Here is a 12,515-nt window from a genome sequence, read left to right on the forward strand (position 1 = left end):
TTATACTACTCAGTAAATCCGCTTAAAGTAAAAGATATTTTAATAATATTTTACTAATATAATAAGTAATATTTATTTAACTAATAATTTACATGTATTTTTTTAAATATAGGTATGTCAGGTAGGTAGATACAATTTAATCCTTAATTAAGTTAAGAGCATTAGGGTGCAACCTGACTCTTATATAGTGTTTCACATGAGTACGAACATAATTCTGGTATGAATTAATAATATAGGCTATTCAACGTCACAGAATTTATAGAATGATTACTAATTGTTTAAGTTTAAACATTCGACAGTATTTGTATTGCACATATCAGCAAACACAGCTGCGTAGGCTAATGAAGGGACATATTATCACATGTGATCTTATAGAGTTTCTATTTGGTAGCCAAATCAGCCACATCAAAGACAAAGGGTTTAGAGTGTTCTGTCAGCAAAGTGGAGATCAATAATGCAGTTATGACGGGTATACTCGAACCAAACCTTTCCAAATGCTTTCAGCTGAAATAAAACATTTAAACGTGGATGTATAGTCAATTACAGGAGGTTCATTAGTTCTTTGTAGATGTATTACTTAATATGTACATAATGGAGTACACGAGTATTAGACTTCGATTTGAAACTATACAGTTCATCTTCTTTTGAATTATTCTCTCGATAGATTCTTTTCAACAGGTAAATTGATTATTAAATGAGGCATAGTTCGGCAGACCATTAAATATTTAAAAAATAAACCAACTATTTCAGCCTTTTCTAAAATTCAAAATCTCTTGAATTTAGTATTGATTAGTAAATAACTATCCTAATTTGTTTTATATCAATAATATACATTAACACAATGACTAACCTTTTTTATTTATAAAAATTATACTATAGTAATAAATTAAATTAGGCAGTTAATTAAGGCAGTTTATTTTTAAGAGCTAATCCTCCATATACATTTTGCACTAAATTATTTATAGGAAGATAATAACAAATATTAGATAAATGTATATATAATGTGTATATGTAATGTGTGTGTGTGTGTGTGTGTGTGTGTGTGTGTGTTTGATCAATCAAGAATTTTTCAACAAGAATTTCATTTTATAAATAAAATAATACATAATACATAGTCCACACTAAATCGTACATGTATCACAAAACACTTAGTAAGATACCTAAAATATTAGAAATAAATAATTGTGATAAGCAAAGCATATTTTTTCAATTATAAATGAATTGTTAACCACTATGGACATCCAGAGGTATCCCCTTATGGGACGGCGTGGCACGTCAAACTAGTAAAGTTTCTCGACAGTGGTCTAACCGCAGGATTTTCCGTCACGTCTGCTCTGCCAGAGTTTATAACGTCAGAGTATTCCCGGAGCACCCAGCTGCTAAAAGTCCTAACAATGGTTAAAATGCATGAAATTATTGTTGATTGTTGAAATCACATACATACACACATTTATTTATTAACAATAACTGAATGGTTTGCTTATTCAGTTAATGCATTCAATCAACTTATAATCAACAATAATATTATATTCACTTCTTGTGTAGACATTTATTATTTGAACACTTATATGGAACGAATCCTAATGAACTAAAATGTGAATGATTTATGTATTAAAGATATGTCATATGTAGACACTAAATGTTTCATGCCACTTTATAACTACAATACGAGTTCTGATTTACAGCATTTTTGTCTACGGTTTTTTCATAATTGTCTGTGAGTCTATCCGTCATCTGAAGAACGAATTGAGCTAGTAATTTGAATTCTTGCTAAAACCTCAACAAAGCCTTTTACGACACGTGGTGTTGCTATCTTCTTATCCTGTAGGTAAAATAAGACCAAATAAAATACGAGTATACTAGATAATTTGATGACTTATTTCAGATTAAAAAGCCTAACTTAATTCTTCACTCCTGGTCCTTACCCTGTTCGTATTCCTAACCAAACATGTTTCCTCTATAATTTCGTAGTTTCCCAATAAAATAATCTTTTTAAAAGTACACGAAAATAAAGGATTATTATGTTATTACAATTAGTATAAGTTTGAAGACAGCCGTATATTAAATTTGTTTTAACTAAAGTTTAAAAACAGAAATAAAATCATGCACAAACATACCAAAGTTTTATACAGTCTATATATTTTATATGTGTAGCTGTGGCTTTTTTATAATCCCAGAAAAAACTTGAATTGTTTGTTGTAAACTGTTTATTCTTCTATATTAAAATATTCGCCAAAAAGAATTTACCAACCGCCTATCTGGCAACGAGATACAGCTCGCTGGCCAGCTCGTTCACCCGATCTTACTCCCCTAGCTTTTTCTTTTGGGGATTTTAGAAAATAAAAGTGTATGAGACCAAACCTCAGAGCCTTGATGAGTTAAGTAAGGATGCGAATTGAAAACGCTTGCCGACTTATCACACCAGAAATAATGGAAAATGTAAGGAATTATTTTGAATCAAGACTTTATTTTTGCCAAGAAGTAAATGGAGGCCATTTTGAGCATTAAATTTGAGCTTGAAAAAGGTTGAGGTAAGATTTCAACGGTAAGTTTAATTATTTTAATTTTAGTTTAGCACTACTTAGTATTAAGAATAAGTCTGAACAGATGAGTTAAGAAAAATAATAGTGTTTTTTAGCGTAACTTTTTAATAAAACTTTGACAAGCCGTTGTTTCATACTGGAGATAGAGACCTCTAGTCTTTGGTATTGTTCTTCTTTTATAAAGACCTTTAAAATGAAGTGTAATTTTATTTTGCATTTAAAAATTTTGACTTGACCCCCAAACCCCCTATTTTGGTTTGAGGGGCTAAGTTCTCGTGTAGCGCAGAAATCATCATTTATCATTATATAACTACACCCTAAATGATACTGGTTTGTTTTATTCCGTTCAAAAGTTAGAATGGAAGGTGGGACGTTTGGGACACCCGGTATGTACTAAAAGCATTAATCCGTGGCTTTACACGTAATTTCATATGTTTTCCACCTGTACTAGTACTTCTGGTTCGTGTGAATTATATTCCCAAACGCCATTGTTGAGTTTTCTTTCTTGCCACGACCATGAAGTCATGTTGAAAAAGACTGCATTGTCTTTTCTATCTGCACTGCTAATAGTTTCCGGCTATAACCATGGCATGACCACTGCTGGTTAGTATGAACTATGCATCCGACACCACTTTAAAGACCAGTGGGGCGTATACCAGAGGAACTTTTAAAATAAGAATAGGCCTATATTTGGCCCAGGGATCATAAGAATGTTCATGTAAAATATTTATATAGTCCATCAAAACAACATGAAACAAACAAAGTAACAATAATCTTATTAGGATATGCTACTTTCCTAAACCTAATTAATTAATAAAAATATTCCGTTTCCAATATGAGAAGAATTATTCAACACTACTATAAAACTCATCTCACCAACTATACCAGTGAAAACATTCCCCAAATCGTAACTCACAGTCGATATAAAATATTGCGGCCACAAGGGCTTAGATAACATTCCCTGAGCTGTGAAATATAGTTCACTATTCTACTTTACAATACATAATTTCTAATGTATGTATTAAACCTGTTCGGCCAAAGCATATATGAATGTATATATTATATATATATATATATATATATATATATATATATATATATATATATATATATATATATATATATATATATTTATTTATATATATATATATCCCTATATATATATAGAGCCGCATTTGTAACTCTCTGATAGGGTATACGAAATTCTAACCCACTTCTAGAAGTGCTAGAAACACTAATTTTGCACGTACGTAGCTTATACCTTCAAACCTTTGGGGAAAGACTAAAAACCGGATTTTTTAATCCTTCGCGCTCCGTTGACAAATATAACCGCCAAATTTTACTTTGCTAAAAAACGCTGTTCACAAATATATTCGCATTTAAACATTGAGTTTATTATTGGGAGTAAGTAGTAGTACCCAGTTTTGCTGGTGGAGTGCAGCAGCTGCTGGAGCATACATCCCTCAATAAAAAACACAGTAATAGTGTTTTCCCCGCCTCCCGGTTGTTCTCCAAGCTGCAAAATGGCGGTGCACTACTCATGCCACTGCCTGTTTTGCCAGACACTAGCGCTACTGACAAATAAACTCGCCGGTTTAGTTAGTTCGCGGACTGCGATTGGAAATGTTATGCATACGTTGTCAAATAGGTTTTTGACATATTGAGAAGATGTGTTGTGTGTACACGCAACGGTTTACGCAAGGAGACCATTTACGTGTGCGAAACATGCACCGCCCGGCCGAATCTGCACCCAGATACGTGTTTCAAGACATACCACACATTGACGTTACCTTGAACACCGTGATGGCTAATTTTAGATCTTTTTATATCCATAAATGTTTTATTTTAACTATAATATACATACTATACATATAATATACTATGATACAATATCATTCACGATAGTAAAATTTCGTTCAACATTTCGTTAAATTTTGTGTATATATTGTATTGTTTTATAAGTTAAATAAACGTATAAAAAAATTATACTTTTTTCGTCCCCAAAAGTCTTTTTATATGGTAACAAACTCAAAAACAACATTAGCGTTGACTTAATGGGAAAAAATATTTTGAGGTATATGTAGCGTTTGGGTATGGTGCGTCCCAAATTGCCGTAGCGCGGGAAGGGTTAACTTTTAAACCCCTCAAAATAAATTCGCGAAGTTGCCATTTTTTGCCCTTGCAGGATTTTCTTTGAAGCCCGATAGCAGGTGAACCGTTAGAGCTAGCTCGGATCTGAGAACAAATTGCTAGTCGGGAATGAAGTGATGTACAAAAAAGGTCTAGTAGATTTTTGCTCTATCTCTATTTGTTTGGCCGCAAAACGCAATTATGTGTAAAATTTTCGCAATTTTCACTTAATCATTTTACCTTCCAGGCTCAACAGCGGCCGAACCGTTGATCGCAGATCAAAATAAATTTTCATTTATATTTAGAAAAAAGACCGATTTACATAAAAGGTGTAGTAACATTTTGCCCTATCCGCAATAGTTTGGCCAGAAAACGCGTTTAAAACGCATTACTTTTTAAGTTTTACGTGAAAATTGTGATTTTGGGCAACATTGCAGCCAACAGTTTAAGTTTTGCATAAAATAAAAATGTTATTTAAATACGAAATAAGACGATGTACAAAAAGGTCCATTGACTTTTTATTCTATGTCGATTGGTTTGGCCGCAAAATGCGATGATGCGATTTGTTTTTAATTTTCGCGTAGATATTTACCTTTCGGGCTCGATAGCGGCTAAACGGTTGGTCGTAGCTGAAAACAAATTCTCATTAGGATTTTGGAAATTGCGTGATCTACAAAAAAGCCAAGTAATATGTTTGCCAATATATGGTTTGGCCGCAAAACGCGTTTAAATGTGTCGCTTTTTAAAGTTTTACTTCAGAATTTTGTTTCTGGGTTCTATATCAGCAGATGCTTTAAAGTTAGGGTAAACTAAAAAGCGGATTTTAATACAAAATAAGACGATCTACAAAAAAGGCTTATTGACCTTTTGCCCTACCTCTATCGGTTTGGCCAATAAATGCTAATATTTTGTAAATTTGACGTGAAAATGTTTTTACTGGAAACGATATCGGTTGACCCATTTATCCTACCTTAAACTTAAACACCTTAATAAATAGCCATTAATAGGATCTACAAAAAAAGCTTAGTAGCGTTTTGTTGTATACCTGTCCGTAAGCCTGTTATACGCTCTCAATGGCAAAATCTTTTTGGTGAATTGGTAATTTCAGGGGTTTTCTTTATTTTTTCCGATTAACATTTGTTGCAATTAATAGCAGTTCCAGATTGAATTTGTATTACTTCGTAAACCAGTGACTAGTATACGTGGCTACTAGAGCACATCGCGAATTGGCTGAGCGTAAGCGAAGGTAACATTAAACCCCTGGAATTTCCTTGCATGATCAGATAACCTCCTGAGTAAATTAAACCCCCTGATGTCTTAAACCCCGGTTACATTAACCCCCCCCCCCTGGGAATTTCCTGGTACGACCAGATAAACTCCTGAGTAAATTAAACCCCTTAATCTATTTCTTAATCTGTTAAATAATACTGACTTACATTAGGTACTCTTCAAGTAATAACACAGCTTTTTTTTCTCATAACGCCCTGTGGTACCACGTAATCTTTTAACCCTCGATAACATTAATCCTCCTCGCGAGAATTTCCTGGCATGACTACATAAACTTCTGAGCAAATAGTAACCACCTAAACAACTTTAAAATACTGACTTAGGGTCGGTTTTTAATATATTTACACTAAACAATTCACAAAAGCTGACCAGTGCAGACTTTTATCCCCAGCGTTGTACCACCTAAACCAGACGTCGTACCTCAAATCTGACAACGGAAGTGAAAAAATTACCCAAATTACCAAAATTAAATTTCCGACAGAAAGGTCCAGTCACTTTTTGTCGTGTCTCTAACGGTTAAGCCGTAAAACGCCCTCAAAGTTAAAAGTTTGGGTAAATCCCGAAAATTAAACTATGATATACAAACATAATCTCTGACTTTAGTTACCATCAAATTCTTCTTGTCTTCTAATTTCGCGAACACATAACTTAACTTTTCTACGATATCTAATGGTTATTATTATACACCACACATCAATTGGCTGGGCTTTAGCGAAGCATTACGACCCGTACGATTCTTGAGAACGGATACATGAAATTGGGAAACCTCATGTCTGAATTTAACCAATCACGAAATTCCGCTTATCCCCGAATTTGCAAGCGTATATATCATGGGGGCCTGGGGGCGTAGCCCCCTGCTAGCCGAAGGCGAATGTTATATATACTACAATAGCAGTTGCCCGCGAATTCGGACACGATTATATGTTGAAAAACCGCACACTATCTTCAGTACGTATTCTTTTTATATAATATTCTAAACATTCCTGAGATAATTGATAGTCGTTCCTTCGTGAGCCTATTTGGCGTATTATGAAGGTATGTACCATATTTCCTTCCTCTATCTTTCGTGGATTTTGCTAATCTGGTTATAAAGAATCAAATTCAGTCTGTTGGAATTAATTTTCTGTCTAAGATATTTCCAGTATTTTTTGTGGAGTTTGCCTTGTGCTCCGATCAAGAAAATGTATCGACGAAACAAATTTCGATCATAAACTTTCGTCTTTTGGCTCTCATTTATATTCGATCTAACAAAATTTGATTATCTAATCTGCTATTCATGGCTTTGTACAATGAGGTGGTTTTTAACAGCGTTTAATAGTATTGTCATTGCATTAGGTAGTTTATTAACCATTGGTGACATATAAATTTACATTAGCCAATACCTTCGTCTATGCAATCTGCATTAGACTACTGATCAAGCAGTTTACAATAATACAATATTTTCTTAAATCTTAAATGTAAACAAATGTTTTTACCTCTTTGATAAACTTCAGCTGAAAGTATTAACAGCTGTTAAGTATCAGTTCACTTTGTATTACGTTTCGTAGCGCAGTCTACCGGATCCGAGTATGGAAAACACTCCAAAATAAACAACAAACAACTGAAAAATTTATTAAAAAAACATTTTCCAATGGACCAAATTGTAAATCTAAACCATTTTCGAATTCCATTGAAAACACATACAAAATTTCATAAACATTGGTCCAGTCGTTTAGGAGGAGTTCAGTCACATACACACGAACACAATAAAAAAAATATATATATATATATATATACACACACATTAATACATATTATGTATGAATACTTTTCATTTACGACAGGGTTAAGGAAAAGTTTTACATTATATAATAAAAACTAAACAAATATAAAACAAGTAATCTCCTTAGTTATATTAAACACCTTTCGAGGCTACATTTTAAATACTATTATCTTAATTTACATAAGTTGTTATTTTAGTTTGTTTCAGACACCTACGATACTATGTTATATAAAATTACATAGTATGTGATTATATATTAAAGTTACTTACTTCTTACTATGTTCAATTTTGTCACAATGTTAATACAAACACTAATAATATTTTACATTCTCTCAAGCTGACAAAATCCACTAGTTTATTTTCATAGAAACGGACACATTATTGCATGCAAATACACACTTATCTCTACATACACAATGATAGGAATTATCAAGTACGTCAAAGAAATTAAAGCAACATATTTCTTGCTCAATTAAAAGTTATTTTTATCGATTGTTTATGCTAAATGTTTATTTTTATTTAACAATGCGTTTTTTAAGCTTAATTAATAAATATAAACGGTTTTGTTTTATTTATTTATTTTATTTTTATTTTTGCTTTTAAACCAGATTTTTTTCATTATATTCCTATTTGTTTGCTTAAATATGATAACCATTCTTACTGTAAATGGATTATCTTGAATTATTTTGGATATTGAACTGTCTCTTTGTAGTATTTTATTATTATTTTAAAGATTATAACATAATTCAAAAGCCATAAAATACTTTCAATAATCTATAAACGGTTGATTAGCTTGGAATAGCGGCACAATATTCAGGGGAACTATTAATGTACTTTATAAAGCTTATTTTAACTACACCTATGCTCCAGGAGTAACATATTATACATATTTTTCTCGTTAAAAAATGAAAGGACCATGTTAAACTCATAAATGTTTTTACTTTAAATAGGTTTTAACACATTTATCTCTAGTTGAGGAAAATATACTAATTATCTGACTTGGATTGTATAAATAATATACACTTGACTGCATTTGACATGCGGAGAAATGTATTGTAGCGACACAATAAAAATGAAATGAAATAACACACGATCACTACTTAATACTAGCGATTTCATAGTAAGCAAAAAAAACATCAATTTCGTAAAATACAGTGTCTGCTTTCGTTGGAAATTTTGGCACTGTCTAAAATTGCAGTATTCATAATTAAGTGTTATAACCGTAAATATAATAAGGTCGGTTCATAATTTTTCAAATATATACATTTCGTAACAATAGTTAATACTTTAACAGTATAATAATATTAAAGTATATTAATACACCGCGTATGCAGCCCATGCCACTTCTATGATAAGTAGAACGATGGAATAGTAAAACACTATAAATTGACTCAACAAAATGCCACTGAGAAACCAAATGCAAGAAGACAGAATGATTCGCGCTGAGAATGAATATACTACACTTAAGAAGTTGTGACGCAATTATCCCACTACTAGTTTTACCGTCCCCAAAAATTTTCCGACCAGGGAAACCAAACACCCTGCCACCCTTTAGCTGAGTCTCTAGATTTCATATATATATATATATATATATATATATATATATATATATATATATATATATATATATATAAATATATATATATATATTATAGTAGTTGTCATTCATACGTAAGAATTATAGGTCGACGAATTGTTTAGTTTAGTTTGACTAGATCTACGTGGTATTCATAGGTCGTAATTTTGTAGATATTACAAAAATATTTTTCATTACAGAACTACCTTCAGTTGTTACGTATCTCTAGAATCAGTTTTCCGTTACTGCAGCGTTGACACTTGCCGTGTGTTCATTGTGTTGACTGATGTAATCGAAGAAAGTTTTAATGAATGTTTACGTTGAACACAAGTTCTCCCAGTAGGCTGTTAGACCTTGATCTGTTCAGCTGTTTTGTTTGAGTGTTCATCTCTTTGTTTGCTACCATTTGTGTGCTCAGGAGAGTTCAGACTTGTGAATGTTTCAGACATCAACCTTTTTCAAATAGCTGTTTTATAAAGTAGCAATGTAATCATATATTCTATAGTTGTCTCAAGTAACATTATTCATTTGTATCCATCATTTATGGAGAAACGAACTAAGTGAGTAATGAAATGTTTTGTGACGCAAAATTTCTATTAATTTCTCGTGTGAAAACAATAGAGAAAATACATTTTGTTGTAATAACATATTACACTGTATAATTCACCAACATATTTACTGGAATATTTAGAGACTTTAAGGTTTTGAATACATTAAGTACCTGAATCTATTTTCATGCCTTGTTACTGAAGCATAAAGAACAGAACAGTTATATATTATAAGTGACAGCTTGTATATTTTTATATAAGAACATAATGATTTCTATCTGTAAGTGTGTTCACGTATGTGTAACTCAATAACGTAAGAACTACTGGACCCTTTGTACTAACAGTTATACATACACATTCTTAGGGTTCCGGGTTAACATAAAGCCCCATGTGAATTTTGAAAATCCCACCAGGATACATTTGTCTCTAAAAAGTAAAAATCTCATCTTGACTTCTAAATTTAAAATACAGTTAACAAATAATATTAATTTAAAGAAGTTTTTAAAATTAATGTCCTGCGTAACGTTGTTTATGACAGGACAATATATGTATACAAAGTTTACGACTATTGTGCCAATTTGTAGAAATTAAAGAATAGATCTTGACAGAAACAAGTGTTATTTCAAAGTTTTTTGCAACCGCTGTCGAACACGGAGTAAGAAAGTAGCCGGGTAAAAACTATAAGTTTTGAGTAAAATATACTCTGAACTGTATATTTTAGGAAATATAAAGTACGCAGTGCTATTTCAGTACTGCAATGCATTTTTGAAAACGGTAAATGCCAAAATATTAAAGTAAATTTGCATCATATATATATATATATATATATATATATATATATATATATATATATGATGCAAATGTATATTATATATATATATATATTATATTATATATATTATATATATATATATATATATATATATATATATATATATATATATATATACAATTAAATTGTGGAAGCAAGAAAACATCTACCACGTCACATAGGCGTTGGAATATAATTCACTCGGACCAGAAGTGTAAAGTCTAAATAATTGTAATAAAGAAACCGCGGGTAAATCCTTGTTCTGCATTCTTCCTTTAAAAGTTGCTTAAAATGAAAGTGTATGATGAGAAGAAGAAATGACAAGGAAAATTAATAGTTCGTATTCATAAGCTTATATAGCTAACTATTTTTGGGCGTACTAATCTCATGATCATATTTCTTTAAATCTGATAGCCCTCTCTCTATGTCTATGTAGACGGCTAACCAATTATTTAACGAATTACAAAAATTAAAGTAAAAGAGTAAATACGATCTATGACCTGTACGTTTTAATAGCCATTGGTATACATTCTATAATATGAGAACTATGAGGGGGTTTCTTCGTGTTTATAATTTTTAGTGCTTATAATATGTTCTGTATTAGCGAATCAATTCGTAAATAATAATTTGTTGATCTGCACATAAGAGCGCAATGCTTGCACTGTGATTGCATTCGGTAATGAATTAAAGATTATTCTTTTAAGAAAATATTTATTTCATCATTGTCATAGTTTTATTTTCAATCTAACTGTGAGGGTCGTAAGATATGTATATCATATAGAACTATTATAAAATAGGAATGCCTTATTAACTACATCCTGTCCATTTATTAGTGTAATCATGACGTAATAATCCTATTTTATAGTGTTATATGAGATTTTCACCTGTTACACCTATAAATGTACTTTTTTAAGTGACTACCATTTTTTATGTCAGGCGGATGGCTCGCAAAGGAATCAGAAAGAAATCTCAGATGAGAACGTAGGTACTCTAATAATATAGACCTTTAATTTGATGTTGTACTTGACCTATGCTTTCGTTTTAGATTTCACTCTGACTCCTTGCGGGCTATGCCCCTGACAAGATAAAAACTGGTAGTTACCTCAAAAAGTAGATTTATAGGTGCAGTAATCGTGTACCATATTTTATTGCTTTACCTGTAATCGTTTTGGAATTATCAAGTTTGTGCGGGACTATTTTTACACCCTATATTTAAAACAATTAAATTAATTGTTTAGAAAATATACACTCTATTAAACGACACAATAAACTACCGCCAGAAGCATGTATAAGTAAGATTCAGTAAGACGTGTGCCCACAGGAGCAATTATATTTTATTTATGAGTTTCCCGAGAAACTAACTCTAGAAGCTTTACAGGTTCACTTTAGCATTATTCATTCCTAGTAACTTATTTATTAGAACTGCGAGTGGAGCTCACTTTACGTTGCTTTGTGAATGCATACGTTGATTAGATAGCAACGCTACAGCGAGAAGTGCCCTTGACTATTGTTTAAACTAAACATAATAAGACCGTATACAATTGAGAATGACAGGATTTATAAAATAATGGCATAAATCATTCATTATTTTCTGCCTACAGTAATATAAGTGAGTACATAATTGCTTACTTCTAATCTCTTGTATGTCCATTTGTTATCCAACGTGTCTTGAAAGGGTCCATGCGTTATAAAAAAATACACTATTTTATTACGTTAAATTGTACAAATCAACACTTAACTGCATAAATGGCATATATCTTTGCATTTAACAAGCAATAACACGATTATTTTTTTATAACTTACTTAATACTAAATTTAAAACTATTTATGGATTTTTTATACCCACGTGCTTATGTTG

The sequence above is a fragment of the Homalodisca vitripennis genome, chromosome 4 (genome assembly GCF_021130785.1).
Source record: "Homalodisca vitripennis isolate AUS2020 chromosome 4, UT_GWSS_2.1, whole genome shotgun sequence".
Classification (NCBI taxonomy): domain Eukaryota; kingdom Metazoa; phylum Arthropoda; class Insecta; order Hemiptera; family Cicadellidae; genus Homalodisca; species Homalodisca vitripennis.